At 36.9% G+C, this 14,484-nt stretch overlaps 1 long non-coding RNA gene across 1 annotated transcript in view; it reads left to right on the top strand.

The window, feature by feature from the left end:
• Positions 1 to 14,484, top strand: part of LOC135274554 (uncharacterized) — a 104,105-nt gene that overhangs the window by 24,025 nt on the left and 65,596 nt on the right. The window contains exon 2 of the long non-coding RNA XR_010342351.1: positions 3,751 to 3,868. This is a non-coding gene — a long non-coding RNA (uncharacterized LOC135274554). The remainder of the gene's footprint in view (positions 1 to 3,750; positions 3,869 to 14,484) is intronic.

Here is a 14,484-nt window from a genome sequence, read left to right on the forward strand (position 1 = left end):
TCTTTGTTGCTTTGAAGTCTATTTTATCAGAGATGAGAATTGCAACTCCTGCTTTTTTCTGCTCTCCATTTGCTTGGTAAATCTTCCTCCATCCCTTTATTTTGAGCCTCTGTGTATCCTTGCATGTGAGATGGGTTTCCTGGATACAGCGCACTGATTGGTTTTGGCTTTTTATCCAGTTTGCCAGTCTGTGTCTTTTGATTGGGGCATTTAGTCCATTTACGTTTAGGGTTCATACTGTTATGTGTGAATTTGATCCTGCCATTTTGATGCTAGCCAGCTGTTTTTTCTGTTGGTTGATGCAGATTCTTCATTGTGTTGATGTTCTTTACCATTTGATATGTTTTTCGAGTGGCTGGTACTGGTTGTTCTTTTCTACGTGTAGTGCCTCTTTCAGGAGCTCTTGTAAAGCAGGTCTGGTGGTGATGAAATCTCCGAGTACTTGCTTGTTCACAAAGGATTATATTTTTCCTTCACTTATGAAGCTTAGTTTGGCTGGATATGAAATTCTGGGTTGAAAGTTCTTTTCTTTAAGGATGTTGAATATCGGCCCCCACTCTCTTCTGGCTTGTAGGGTTTCTGCTGAGAGATCTGCTGTGAGTCTGATGGGCTTCCCTTTGTGGGTAACCCGACCTTTCTCTCTGGCTGCCCTTAGCATTTTCTCCTTCATTTCAACCCTTGTGAATCTGACGATTATGTGCCTTGGGGTTGCTTTTCTTGAAGAATATCTTTGTGGTGTTCTCTGTATTTCCTGGACTTGAATATTGGCCTGCCTTGCTAGGTTGGGGACGTTTTCCTGGATTATATCCTGAAGAGTATTTTCCAGCTTGGATTCATTCTCTTCGTCACATTCAGGTACACCTATCAAACGTAGATTAGGTCTTTTCACATAGTCCCGTATTTCTTGTTAACTCTGTTCATTCCTTTTTACCCTGTTTTCTCTAATCTTGCCTTCTCGTTTTATTTTGTTGAGTTGGTCTTCGACCTCTGATATCCTTTCTTCTGCTTGGTTAATTCGGCTGTTGAAACTTGTGCATGCTTTGCAAAGTTCTCGTGTTGTGTTTTTCAGCTCCATCAATTCACTCATATTCCTCTCTAAGTTGTCCATTCTCGTTAGCATTTCATGATATCTTTTTTCAACGTTCTTAGTTTCTTTGCATTGGGTTAGAACATGTTCTTTTAGCTCACGGAAGTTTCTTATCACCCACTTTCTGAAGGCTGACTCTGTCATTTCATCATACTCATTCTCCATCCAGTCTTGTTCCCTTGCTGGTGAGGAGTTGTGCTCCCTTGCAGGAGGAGAGGTGTTCTGGTTTCGGGTCTTTTCATCCTTTTTGCGCTGGTTTCTTCCCATCTTTGTGGATTTATCCACCTGTCGACTTTGTAGTTGTTGACTTTCTGATTGGGTCTCTGAGTGGCTGTCCTGTTTGTTGATGATGAAGTTATTTCTGTTTCTTAGTTTTCATTTTAACTGTCTGACCTCTCTGCTGTAGGACTGCCGAGGTCCACTCCAGGCCCTGCTTGCCTGAGGATCACTTGCAGCAGCTGCCAAACAATAAAGGTTGCTACCAGTTTCTTCTGCTTGTCCCTGAAGGATACCTGCCAAATGTCAGTCTGAGCTCTCCTTTATGAGGTGACTCTTCGGATATATGGGGGTCAGGGAGCTGCTTAAGGAAACAGTCTGTTTTTATAGTAGCTCAAGTGCTGAGCTGTGAGTCCCATTGTTCATTCAGAGCTGCTCGGCAGGTAAGTTTAAGTCTGAAGCAGCAGAACTCATAAATCCCTTTTTTTTTCCAGGTGTTCTGTCCCGGGGAGTTAGGGCTTTATGAGTTTCCGCTGTGCTGCTGCCTGTTTTTTTTTTTTTTCCTTCAGGGCTGCGCTGCCCACAAGGAGGCAATCTAGTCACTCTCAGCCTGCAGAGGCTTCATTGAGCTGCTGTGGGCTCCGCCCAGCTGCCCTGTGAACTTCCCTGCAGTCCTGTGTATATGGGTGTAGTTAGAACTGCCTCAGGAACGGTAATGGCGGGTTGCCTTGGCAACTGCAGGCTGCCTCAGGAATGGCGGACTGTCTCTGTAGTGGTAGAGTACCTCCGTAATGGCAGACGCCCCTCCCCCACAGAGCTGGACCTTCCCGGGTTCAGCTGTGCTTGCTGTGAAAGTCTCAACGCAGAGCGTTTCCAATTGCTTTTTTTTTGTTTTTGCTTTTTTTTTTGTGGGGGTGGGACCACCTGTGCCTGATCACCTGGCTCCCTGCCTCAGAGCCTTTTGTTTTTTAGTTGAACGGTTGGCTCTCTACCAGGTGACCTGGTCGCCTGGTGAATAGGCGCTGGGGTCTTTGTGATTTCCCATGCGGCAACCCACTGCACCAGCTGAAACCCCAGCTCTGAGATTCGTTGCACTTTTTTGCCCGGGAATCTCCTGGCCTGGCTCCCTGTTTCAGCTCTCCTTGCTGGCTAAGAGGGGACACAGTCTCATTTACTCTGCACTGGGAACCGCTGTGCTGGGGCGCAGGCAAAACAGCCACACCGGCCAAAACAGCCACCCTGGCGACCTGTGGGGCTCCTCCACCTGGGAATCTCCTGGTCTGTGGGCAGTAAAAATCTATCTGGAAATGCAGCGTCCACTCACCCTCTGCGCTTTCACTCGGACCTGTAATCCTGAGTTGCTCCTAACCGGCCATCTTGGATCTTTCTCCAATATTCAACTCTTAAGATGCACTTTAAACTGGTTTTAACATCTTACCTGTTCCCTCATTAACACATTATTTAAATAAAAATTTGCTGCATGTTCACTTTATATTTGCAGTTTTGGATGACCTGTTGAGTAGCCCAAATGGATATATTTAATGGAGTCAAGTAATTTACATTATGGGCTGCATAAGTCCAGGCACATTTTTTCTTTCCTGATTTCCAGAGGAAAACCCAAGAAACACAGAACTTCTATTTCGTAAACTCTATTTATCCTTTTCTTCTCCACCCCTACTAATTTTATTTATTGCTACTAGTTCACACATATCAGTAACTAATTTCCCAATGGTGACATGATTCAGAATTTGGATTTTAGTTTGATAATTTGGAGATTTCTGTCAAGTAAATGATGAATATCTGTACCTTTTGGGTAAAAGGTGACAGAAAATATACTTTTTCAGTCTTTTTTGTTTATTTATGAACTGAAATTAATTAAGAAAATTATTTTTTGCCCAGTTAGGAAATTAATTTTTTGATATCTGGATTGGTGAATTTTTATAGATTTTGTTAATTTGTTTTCTTTTTTCTTCTTTTGACATGTAACTGAAATTGTAGAACTGAAATTGCAGGCATTATATGTTCCTGTTTGTCTCTTTGTCTACAACTCAGAAAGCTGTTTACCTTAGGGCAAAGTCTTTTTCTACCTATGGAGGGTATTTATCAGTTAAAATTGTATATCTCTTCAATTAAAAAGGTATTATATGTTTATAGAAACAAGTTACTGATTATATCTTTTCTCTGATTTATTAGTATAGAATATAATGTAAAGGTGAAATTTATATTTTCAGTCTTATTTAGGATTGTTTCTTCTGGAATTTCTAATTTTGAATTTCTAATCTCATACCAATTTTCTGATCAAAATATTAAGCTTTATTCTAGTAAAGTCTTTAAAATTATAAAAAACACAAATTGTGTTCAACAAAATTGAGTTTTAACTATGAATTTTTTGTGTTAGCAATCATTTATTTTATATATTTATTTATTTTTTTTTTTTTTTGAGACAGGGTCTTGTCCTGTCACAGAGGCTAGAATGAAGTGGCAGAATCACAGCTCTGTGTAACCTCAAACTCCTGGACTTCAGCAACACTCCTGCCTCAGCCTCCCAAGTAACTGGAACTACAGGTGTGTACCACCATGCCCATCTAATTATTTAAATTTTTGTAGCGATAATGTCTTGATCTGTTTCTCAGGCTGGCCTATAACTCCTGGCCTCAATAATATTCCTGTCTTAGCCTCCCAAAGTACTGGGATAACAGGCATGGGCCACCATGAGCGATTGTATTTTTAATGTGTTAATGTGGCATTATTTCTAAAATCTTTTGGTAACTTGAAACGTTGAATGAGTATTTAATTAATGACTACCCTTCAAATAACTGCATAATATCTAAGTAATTCAGAAGGTGAAAATATTGATTGGTAACTGAGAATAATTTTTAGATATAATATTTTCATGTTATGAAATTACTATTTACTGGGTCATAGAAAAGGAAATGTTTACTTTTGCCACCTAAAAATGTGTAAGGGAAAGTTGTGCTTTGGATATTCATGCATTTTGCTAGTTTGCTAATATATTCGTTCATGGTGAGCATGTAGCCTGGAGAGCATACTCAGCTCCCAGTTCCGAAGAGGTTCTTAGCCTCGCTAACTCTTAAAAATGGGGTAAGTGGTTCTGGAGGCACAGTGAGTTTGCCATTCGAGTAAATATTGTGGACCCAAAGAGTTTTGCAGAAAAGTTTTTTATTAGACAGACAGAGAGAGAGAGAAAGAAAGACAGCTCCCACTCTGTCATGGGAGGGGATCCAGAGAAGGAATCCATATAGGTAGGAGCAGCCGGAATTTTAATGCTTGAGTTATTCCCTCTGCATTCATGTTCTTGTCCAATGAAAGGAGTTCTTTCAGACTTCCCCTGGAGTGATTGATCTTTGACTCTGATACTGGATTGGCTGCTTGGTCCACAATGCTGAGTTATGGAGACCTTCCTCCTAGAGCTTTGGGTGGCTTTTTTTGGACAAAGGAGCCTCACCTGGCCTTCTCTACCTACTCCGAGTGTGCGAAACCCAGACAAAGAACTTTATATAAGGAAGCACTAAACATGGAAAGGAGCAACTGGTACCAGCCACTGCAAAAACATATCAAATTGTAAAGAAAAAAAAAACCTTTATATTTGAAACCCCTCTGGTTTCCAGATGGAGACGTGGAACCGGGAAACTCCTGCCTTTGCAACCCTGCCCCTTGTGGACCGGGGAAGAGAAGTCTCTCAGTCACCCATCTGAATAGGAAAGTCCAACTGCTGTCGGGACACAAGTGTTGATTGCTCCTTAACTATTTCCTGCTGAATTGGGGCATAGAAGGGGCCCTGCAGTTGAGGTTTCCTCCAGAGGAGAGTCTTCCAGGGGTGAAGGTTGATCCAGAGGTCGATGGTTGAACTCATGAGCCAAGGACATTCAGGGTTTCATTTGCAGGACCATTTGTAGGCTCATGGCCTCAATTCTAGAAGAAACAAATTTGACAAGAAGGTTGAAGATGAGAGGCCCAGGGGAAGCAATAATGGTTATAAATCGGCCTAGAAGAGGGTAGAGCCAGGACAGCCAGTTGTTAAACAAGCTCCATGATCCTGTTTCTTGAAGGTCTTTAGCCCTGTATTAGATTTGGTCCCTGAGTTCTTTAACTTTGTTTAAGACCATGCCTGATTGGTTTGCAAAGTAGCAGCATTCTTCTCCTAAAAAGAGACAGGTTCCTCCCCACTCTGCCGTTCACAGATCCAGGGCCCTTCTATTTTGAAGAGCCATGGCAGCTAAAGAGTTAAGCTGCTTCTGCAGAGTGAGCTTCCTCTGTATGCAGAGAGAATTAGCAACCTTTCTCCATGTCATCATGTAACTCCTGAGATAGCTTATTGTAAAACTGAGTAGAGGTAGTAATTCATCCAGTTCCAGTACCAAGTCCTCTTACTATTCCAGCACCCCCTACCACTATGAACGGAGTAACGGGGGTTTGAGTATGGCATGGCCTTAGCAAGTGAAGACTCTGAACCTGAGAGTCGGTGAAAATTGTCATGGGGGGGCACTAGGAAGGAGAGGAGGCTTATTTCCCTAGGGGTATTGTTCTGACAGTGGTAAGCTGGGGTGCCACAAAGAATAAGCCTGGTGCTAGGCAGTTGAGATCTGGGGATAAGGCAACCCAATTTTGGCATAGGGAAGCATTGGAGTTGTTTAAATAGAGTTCACACAAGTGAAGTCTGAGGTAGATGGGATTCTTAGGTTGTGACCAAGGGACCTGTAAGCCCCCAATGATTTGTGGGAGTCATATCAGAGGGAGAGGAGAAGAGCTATTAGGCCAATCCATAGGGGTGACCACATAGAGTCCAGTTGCAAATAATGAAGTCAAGAGTGATAGTCCTGTTAATGCCAGGATGTAAGTTACACTCATGAGTAGTTACTTTCCTGGGGATCTCATTGGAGAGCAAACGTAGATCCTCTAAAGGCTTGCAGATGTATGAAGGGTCGTCTCCTGGAACTTCAGGCTGTGGAGTGGAGGGCCTATGATTTTCTTCAGGAGGTGTCCAGGGCTTCAGCCGAGTGTGATGAATGCATGATTCAATTCCCACTACTAGATCATTCATGGAAATGTAGAACAATTGCAGAAGCCTAGAGAATGTATACTAGTATTGGAAACTATTAAATTTTTGTTAATTGTCCTACTCTGAGTTAGGCTTGTGAAATACCCATGGTATGATAGACAAAAGGAAGGTAATAAAAGGTCCTGTCTCTGCATCTTGCAAGCAGTCCAATGTACTTAGGACCCAGGTGTATATATGTCAATAAACAGAAATCTGTGGATATTAGAAAAGTACTCAATCTCACTACAGTGGCTAATTCCAGGTAGGCACAAATTATTAATACGTAATTAGTGGGACTAAGAGAGCTAAACTCAAGCAATTGATAATAATACGAGTTTTACATGACTCTGAAATAGAAAATTTAAAGTGTTTAATTTGGTAGTGATTATCAGTACTGGTTAAAGGGAAGAAATTCAGAAGTAGACAGTATTGTGAAGCTGCTCCAATATTTACATGAGATTTCCTTAGTATCCAACCACTTTTGACGATTCCACAGGCATAATTTCAAATGTCAGTTTTCTTATCTGTAAAATTGTCCAATAATTCAATCTATCTCATAGGATATATGAATTAGATGAAATGATGCATGTAAAGAGTTTATTACAGTGTCTGACAAGTGACATGCACCAAGTAAATGTTAAGTATGTAGTCATAAAATGCTAAAAAATTTATCATATACTTATTTTTATTACTGGTACTATAAATTATATGAACTCTAAATAGAATATATCATTTGCTATACACAACAAATGTACAGGATACATATCTCTATTTTACAAATGTGGGAATGCATAGTAATTCAAACCTGGCTGGATCCAAAATTCTTAGTCTTGCTTACATATTGCCTAATATAAACTAGAGAGTACTTCGACTAAGAGGAAGGAGTACTAGAGAGATAGTCATCTACTGTCCACTGTACAAATATTAAAGGATTTTTTTTAGCTTCTTGTGTTCACCAAGACTGATTCCTTGGAAAAAAACCCAACCCTTAGATGGGTGATTTAACATTTAGGGCCTTTCCCTATTCTGATGACAAGTAAGTGCATGATTTTTTGGTCCACAGATTTTTCTTGATTGGTTACAAAGCTCTGGATGATATTAATCAAGAAGATGGTCCAGACACAATAAACATTTTACAGAGTTTGGAGAGTGCTGAAGAGGAACTAGGCAGTAAAAAAGAAACAAAACAAAAACTTAACATCTTTTTGGTTTGTAGACACTGTGCTGTATCCAGTGTTATAAAGCCTCTCAGTAATTGGAATAAGTAGTTTTCATGAATTCTGTTTTACTAAGAAAAGGTATCAGAGAGGAAACTGAACTGCCCAGAGACACAGGGTGGCTGCCAGAGAATTTAATGATTCATTCTCAAGTTATGCAGAATAGTAAGTGCTCCTCTTTTTAGTGAGATATGCTTTATATAAAATCTTAGAATACATATATTGTGTTTTCTTGAACTTGAATTTTATTTTAAATGATGGTATAATGTTCACCATAACAAACTCAATTATCTACTCCATGATTCTCACTGATATCTAAGACTTAAAAAGTAAAACATTTTCCGCTTAGCTGTAAAATATTTCAAGCTAGCAGATTTTTTATGAGTCCCCTCAATTTTAATGTCCTTGGCAGAGAATTGTTAAAATCTGTATTGATAAAGCCAAAACAAAATTACATAATTACAACTCTATCAACAAGTATATCCAAATATTTGGGATATCTTCAAAAATAATATTTTAATGTGAACCTAACATTCATATACGTATGTTTATTTATATATCATTGTTGCTTTCATAAAAATATGCCAAAACTAATGGGAAGTTAGGAATCCAGAGCTAGAAAATAATTAGTAAAATGCATAATCTACAAATGTTTCATATATTAAGTTATAATTATGGATGAATATAACATTGCATTTTATAGTGACTTACATTTTCCAAAAGTAGTTTTACATCTAATAGTATTTCATGGTTGCTGCAATAAAATGCAGATAGCATTGATCTTTTAAACTGAGAGTGGAAAGTAGAAAAAAATTACAAGAAATCGTTGTCTTCATCTTAAAGGTATGCAGAATATTTGTATTGCTTTATTTTCACTTATGCCATAGTCTAAATATGTTTAGAATCATTTTTATTAAGTAGCCATTAGAAACTTTTCTAGGAAAAATGCCATTTAAATTGAATCAAGAAAAGATAATCCAGATATTCAAATGTTTAGGAACTATCCTCATTATGTGTCATAGTTAAGTACCAGTTCAAAGGCCTTTGACCTTTGTAATTATTATTCTGATTTGAGACATGTCATTTAGGAGACATGTCTTCCTAGAAAATAGGAACCACTTGATTTACTATTTCATAAAGAGGACAAATTAGCATTGTCCTATAATGTAGAGTTAATGCTAGTAGATGGTCCATTCACAGTCCAGCTCTTCCTCTCCTTTGTGTTACTTAAACTTATAATGACCTATTGTTCCTTGAGGTCAAAGAGCTTCCTTTAAATATAGAAACCAAAAATGATATTCCCACGATGATTACTAAAAGTCTTTCAGTCAGCCCCCTTTTAAGAATTTATCTGCAGGATATATTTTCTTCATTTAAACATAATAGTGAATTAGATTATTTCCTTCTTGGGTATTTCTTCTGAAATAGCATTATAGTAATTGGGAGATTTTTCACTGCTACTAGATTCTTTTTTTTTTTTTTTTTTTTTGAGATGAAGTCTCACTCTGTTGACCAGACTGGAGTGCAGTGGCACAATCTCAGCTCACTGCACCTTCCACCTTCCAGGTTCAAGGAATTCTCTGCCTCAGCCTCCCAAGTAGCTGGGATTACAGGCATGTGTCACCATGCCTGGCTAATTTTTTTTGTATTTTTAGTAGAGATGAGGTTTCACCATCTTGGCCAGGCTGATCTCGAACTCCTGACCTCATGATCCACTCATCTCAGCCTCCCAAAGTGCTAGCATTACAGGCGTGAGCCACCATACCTGGCCTGCTAGTAGATTCTTAAACAGACTTTTAAAGAGATTTACTTATTTTTATTTATATCAATCCAAGTTCCCTCACTGGAAATATTTGGGGTCAGAAATATTCTCAATAGAGAGATTTTTGGATTTTGGAAATGTGATACAGTTTATATATAACACATACTATCCTCAGCATGGGCTTAGATAGCATTTCCTAATGATGCATATTATTATTTTTTCTTTTCTTCCCTTTTTCTTTTTTTTGAGACAGTGTTTTGCTTTTGTTGCCCAGGCTGGAGTACAATGGCTCAATCTCAGCTCACTGCAACCTCCATCTCCTGCGTTCAAGCGATTTTTCTGCCTCAGCCTCCCAAGTAGCTGGGATTACAGGCATGCACCATCACACTCAGCTGCTTTTGTATTTTTAGTAGAGACGGCGTTTCAGCATGTTGGTCAGGTTGGTCTTGAACTCCTGACCTCAGTTGATCCACCCGCCTTGCCTCCCAAAGTGCTGGGATTACAGGCATGAGCCACCTAGCCTGGCCGCATGTTATTTTTTTTTCCAATAAAAATACTAATTAAATGGCATAAATATGGAATATAAATAGTCTTATCTCATTTCTGATTATGTTTTCCAAATGTGTTCAGGAGAGTCTGATTTTGCAGTGAAAGCATATTTGTCAGGGTAATTTAAAAACATTTCTGCATGTAAAATACTTTAGAATTTGATAATGAGAATACTGGATTTTCCAATCTGTATAAATATTTCATATGTGATCACAAAGTCTAAAACTCACTTGCTTTTAAAATGCAAAATAATAGCAACAAACCAGTAAGTACCAGCCGACACCCTCTTCCCCCACCCCAGTAATTCCAGTGTGCAATAATTTGCAATACAAGGAAAATGCTAATCCACTAGCAAAAGGAAAATATTCTGTTTTCCAATAATTGCTATTAGACCTACATTTCGTCCAGACTTTTTTAATTGAGTGCATGCATCTATCATCAAATGATTGAGATTTGTACTGTCATTGTTTAGAACCCAGATTATTTTCATATCACTGTTATTCATCTTTCTCCTTGCCCTATGTGGTAGGTATTATGAATATGAATGTGAATCTCAGAGATACTGTCACCTTACCCCAGGCCATTAGGTCAGTATATGGGAGAATCAGACTTAGAAATGCCACAGAACTAATTAAGTCTCTTTGAGCAGCATGCTTTAACCAAATAGTATAATAGTATTAGAATATAAGTAGATAAGGCAGAATGGATTAAAATAAAATAGTTTTAAAAGAGGAGGCTGTGAAATCATAATGATCTGAGTTTGAATTTAGATCTATCATTTGAAATTATATAACCTTGTACAAGTTACACATGCTTGCTTATTCTATTACTTCCTTTTACTCTTTGAAGATTTTAATCACAACCTGTTTTAAAATTCTTTTCAACATGCTTTTATATTTGTTTCCTCCCTTTTTAATTTTCCCATTTTATTCAAGTTTTGAATTTCTTTCCTATCTGTAAATTTCCTGATGTGATTAGCGTTATATCCGTGAGATCAATTTTAATGGAAGTGGCTCCCACGTGAAGAAATCAGTCCCTTCTTAGTCATAACTGCACATCAGTAGTTAGAAAAAAGAAATGATACACTGTTAATATTTTACTGAATACAAATTGAAATTGTTTTACACTATGCTTTTTAAATTCATTTCAAATAACTTTTCAAAAGTATGCTAAGTTATGCTACAAAACCCACCCCCTCTTCACTTGATGGCCATTCATCAGTATTCACTTAAGGTATATAGCTGTCTAGGCACATACATGTACTTTGCTTCTGGCCAATAAGAAGTAAGAAAATTCTTCTTTGCGGAAAGTTTGGGAGAGTTTTTGCTTTTCTTATAAAAGAAGGAGGAGAAAGCATTCCACTATTTCCCTTGTCTTTTGTTTTTCTGTCTGTTTGGAATGCTGAATGTAATGATTAGAGATGCAAAAGACACCTTGAAAACTTAACCAAGGAAGCCAAATCTGCTTAAGAAGCAGAAAATCAGGGAAAGCTTGACATTCTCTGTGTTCATTAAGTCTTTGTAGTCAACCTTGACAGCTCTAAAATGGTTTTTACATAACATAAGCACTCTAAAACCCTCAACAAATAATTATTGAAATTTTTAAATAAGCTAATTCACTTAAATTGATTTTCAGTGTTTGACACTTGCTATGTAATCATTAGATGTTAAATGTTTTATTATTAATATTCTAGCCTATGAGTTATCATAAACAGAATATATAAGCTTAAAAGGCTAACATGACATAGAAATATCAGAAATGAAATAAATTATACAAAAAGGCAGCGCTTACCCCTAAGGAACTCACAATTTAATGAATATAGAACATCAAAACAAATTTTGAAGTTCCTGTCATCCATGCTGCAGTTTGAGGCCACCATTTTGCTATTACTTGCTGTTGGTGCATAGGTTCCTGAATATTGTATTTTACCTAAAGTCTTTTCACAGAGACCCACAACATTCTACTCTGTTATATAACAGGATAAAAACTCTTGACCTTACAGTCCAGCTCTTTCAGATTTTGTCATCTAGTAGGCTGCTGATTTCAATATAAATCTCATATTTGCTTTATTTTTTTTTAATTTTACATCTTTGAAAGAGAATAAATTCCCAGAATTCAAATTCCAGTTATATGTATTAAAGATAGAGCTTTAGATGTTTTACTTTCAATTGTGTTCTAATCATATTTTTCTTCTAAATCTCTATAAATATCCTATTATGTTAATTTATTCTGTATACTTTAAGGAATTATTGCACAAATATATACATATATTCATATTTGTCTGACCCCATTTTTACACAAAAGATAGCCTATTATATACCATGTCCTATAATTTGCTTTTTTCACTAGTATATATTCAAAACCTTTTTATATCAATAGTTTCTAATCTTTCACTCTGATAAGCACTGCTGCAATAGATATCCTTTACACATATCATTTTATGTATTCATGTTTGTCTTTAGGATAAATCCTCAGAAGTATGAATTTTTAGATAAAAGTCAACATGTGGATATTTGGCAATTTTTATTGAGTTTTAGAGCATAATTTGATAACCATGTTAATATTAAATTCACTTCCTCTGACTGCCACAGTTTATGGGTCTCCTGGGACATCCAACATTAGTGAGGTGCTCACTAGGCTAACCATCAAATTTGATAGAGGTAAAAATATAGAGACATGGCTATATATATTACTGCATATGTATATATAGATTAATATATACACACTATATATATGATTACCTTATACACATACCTTTACTAACATCTAATATATATACCAAAAAAGTGCACATTTTGTGTATCTAGCCCAAAAGTGTTTACAAACTGAACACACCAAAGAAATTGTCAGTCCTCTGGATGTCTCCTTAATGCTCTTTTCCAGCAACTCACCCCATAATCCTGATTTCTAATAGCGTAGATTAATTTTGATTACTTTTACACTAAATATAAATGGAATTAATTACAGAGTGTGAATATTTTGCGTCTGGCTTCTCTCAACATTATATGTTTGCATATATGTTGAATATATAAGTATTCTATATATATAAATACATGCAAACATATGTACCCCCTCATAAATATTTATTTACTTATTTTACATACATATATGTATCTAAAATTACTCAGTCATAAGATTTATATATGTTGAGCTTTGGTAGATGTGCCAATATTTAAGTGGTTACTAATTTATTCTTTCATAAATTGTATATGAGATTTTCAGTGTCTCTACATTCTTGCCAACATTTGGCATTTACAATATTTTTTTATTGACCACTCTTTGTAGTGTTTCTCTTTAACAATGTGGTTTTAATTTGTCGTTACCTAATGATAAAATATCAAAAGTTTAAAAAAGACTCATGCAATTATATAGTGAATATATGTCACCTACTTTATTTTACTTGTTAATTGATGAGGAAAGCTGTAGGGGGTTGAAACCAGTTCACAGTTCCTTTTGAGTTGCTGTATAATTGTGGCAATCCAATAAAGGAATTTTAGGATAAAATTGGTTTTTAGATTCAAAACTGGAAAACAGGTTGGTGTCTTTTAGGGCAATACACTGTAATCTTTTTTTTTTTTTTTAAGATGGAGTCTTGCTCTGTCACCTAGGCTGGAGTGCAGTAGCACAATCTTGGCTCACTGTAACCTCCACCTCTCAGGTTCAAGCAACTCTTCTGCCTCAGCTTCCCGAGTAGCTGGAACTACCAGTGCATGCCATCATGCCCAGCTAATTTTTGTATTTTTAGTAGAGATGAAGTTTCACCATATTTAGTAGAGATGAGGTCTCAAACTCCTGACCTCATGATCTGCCTGCCTTGGTCTCCCAAAGTGCTGGGATTACAGGTGTGAGCCACTGCTCCCGGCTACATTGTAGCTTTTAAAAGTATATTTCCACCAAACAGAAATAATTTAGTTTTTACTTGTCAATAATCTGCAAAATAAATTCTGCCCTTACAGAACTGTAAAATATCACAGTCAGCAGAAAGCAACCAAAGGTATTAAGACCAGTAATGCACTAAATAAATAGCTAGTAATCTCTTCTGCTTATTTCCAAGCTTCTAATAATTCTTCTAACAGTTTCTCACCACCCATTGGTTGATAATCTCTGAAGATTTTTATTAATTATAATAAGCCTAGTTTATTATGTTTGGTTGGATTATTAAATATATAGGTCCAACAGAAGTGTTAATTAATTGCATAGGCTTGTTTGAGTATCTTGTGTTGTGTTACCCAACACCAGAGAACTAACTTTGATCTATAAATTTTCATAAGGAATCTTAGATTGAACTTCTGTATCATTTGCTCTCAAATACTGAGACTAAAAAACTGAATAGAAATGCTCTCTCTCCTTGTTTTAACCCACAGGACATCTAATTTGAATGAATTCACTTTTTTTGCAGTCCTCAAATTTTGTTAAGGTTTATGAACTTTCTTACCACCTATGAAAACTGAGGTGTTGAATATCAGGTACCAATAGAACAATGAAAACATTGCCAACAACATTTCAAACAAATAACAAGTATACATTTCTTTAATTAGTTCCTTCAGGTGTTGGGTCAGCATTCTTTATTTCTGAACTAAAAATCCTAAAATAC

This window comes from Aotus nancymaae, unplaced genomic scaffold (genome assembly GCF_030222135.1).
Source record: "Aotus nancymaae isolate 86718 unplaced genomic scaffold, 86718_ANA_hifiasm-v0.15.2.pri h1tg000012l, whole genome shotgun sequence".
NCBI lineage: Eukaryota > Metazoa > Chordata > Mammalia > Primates > Aotidae > Aotus > Aotus nancymaae.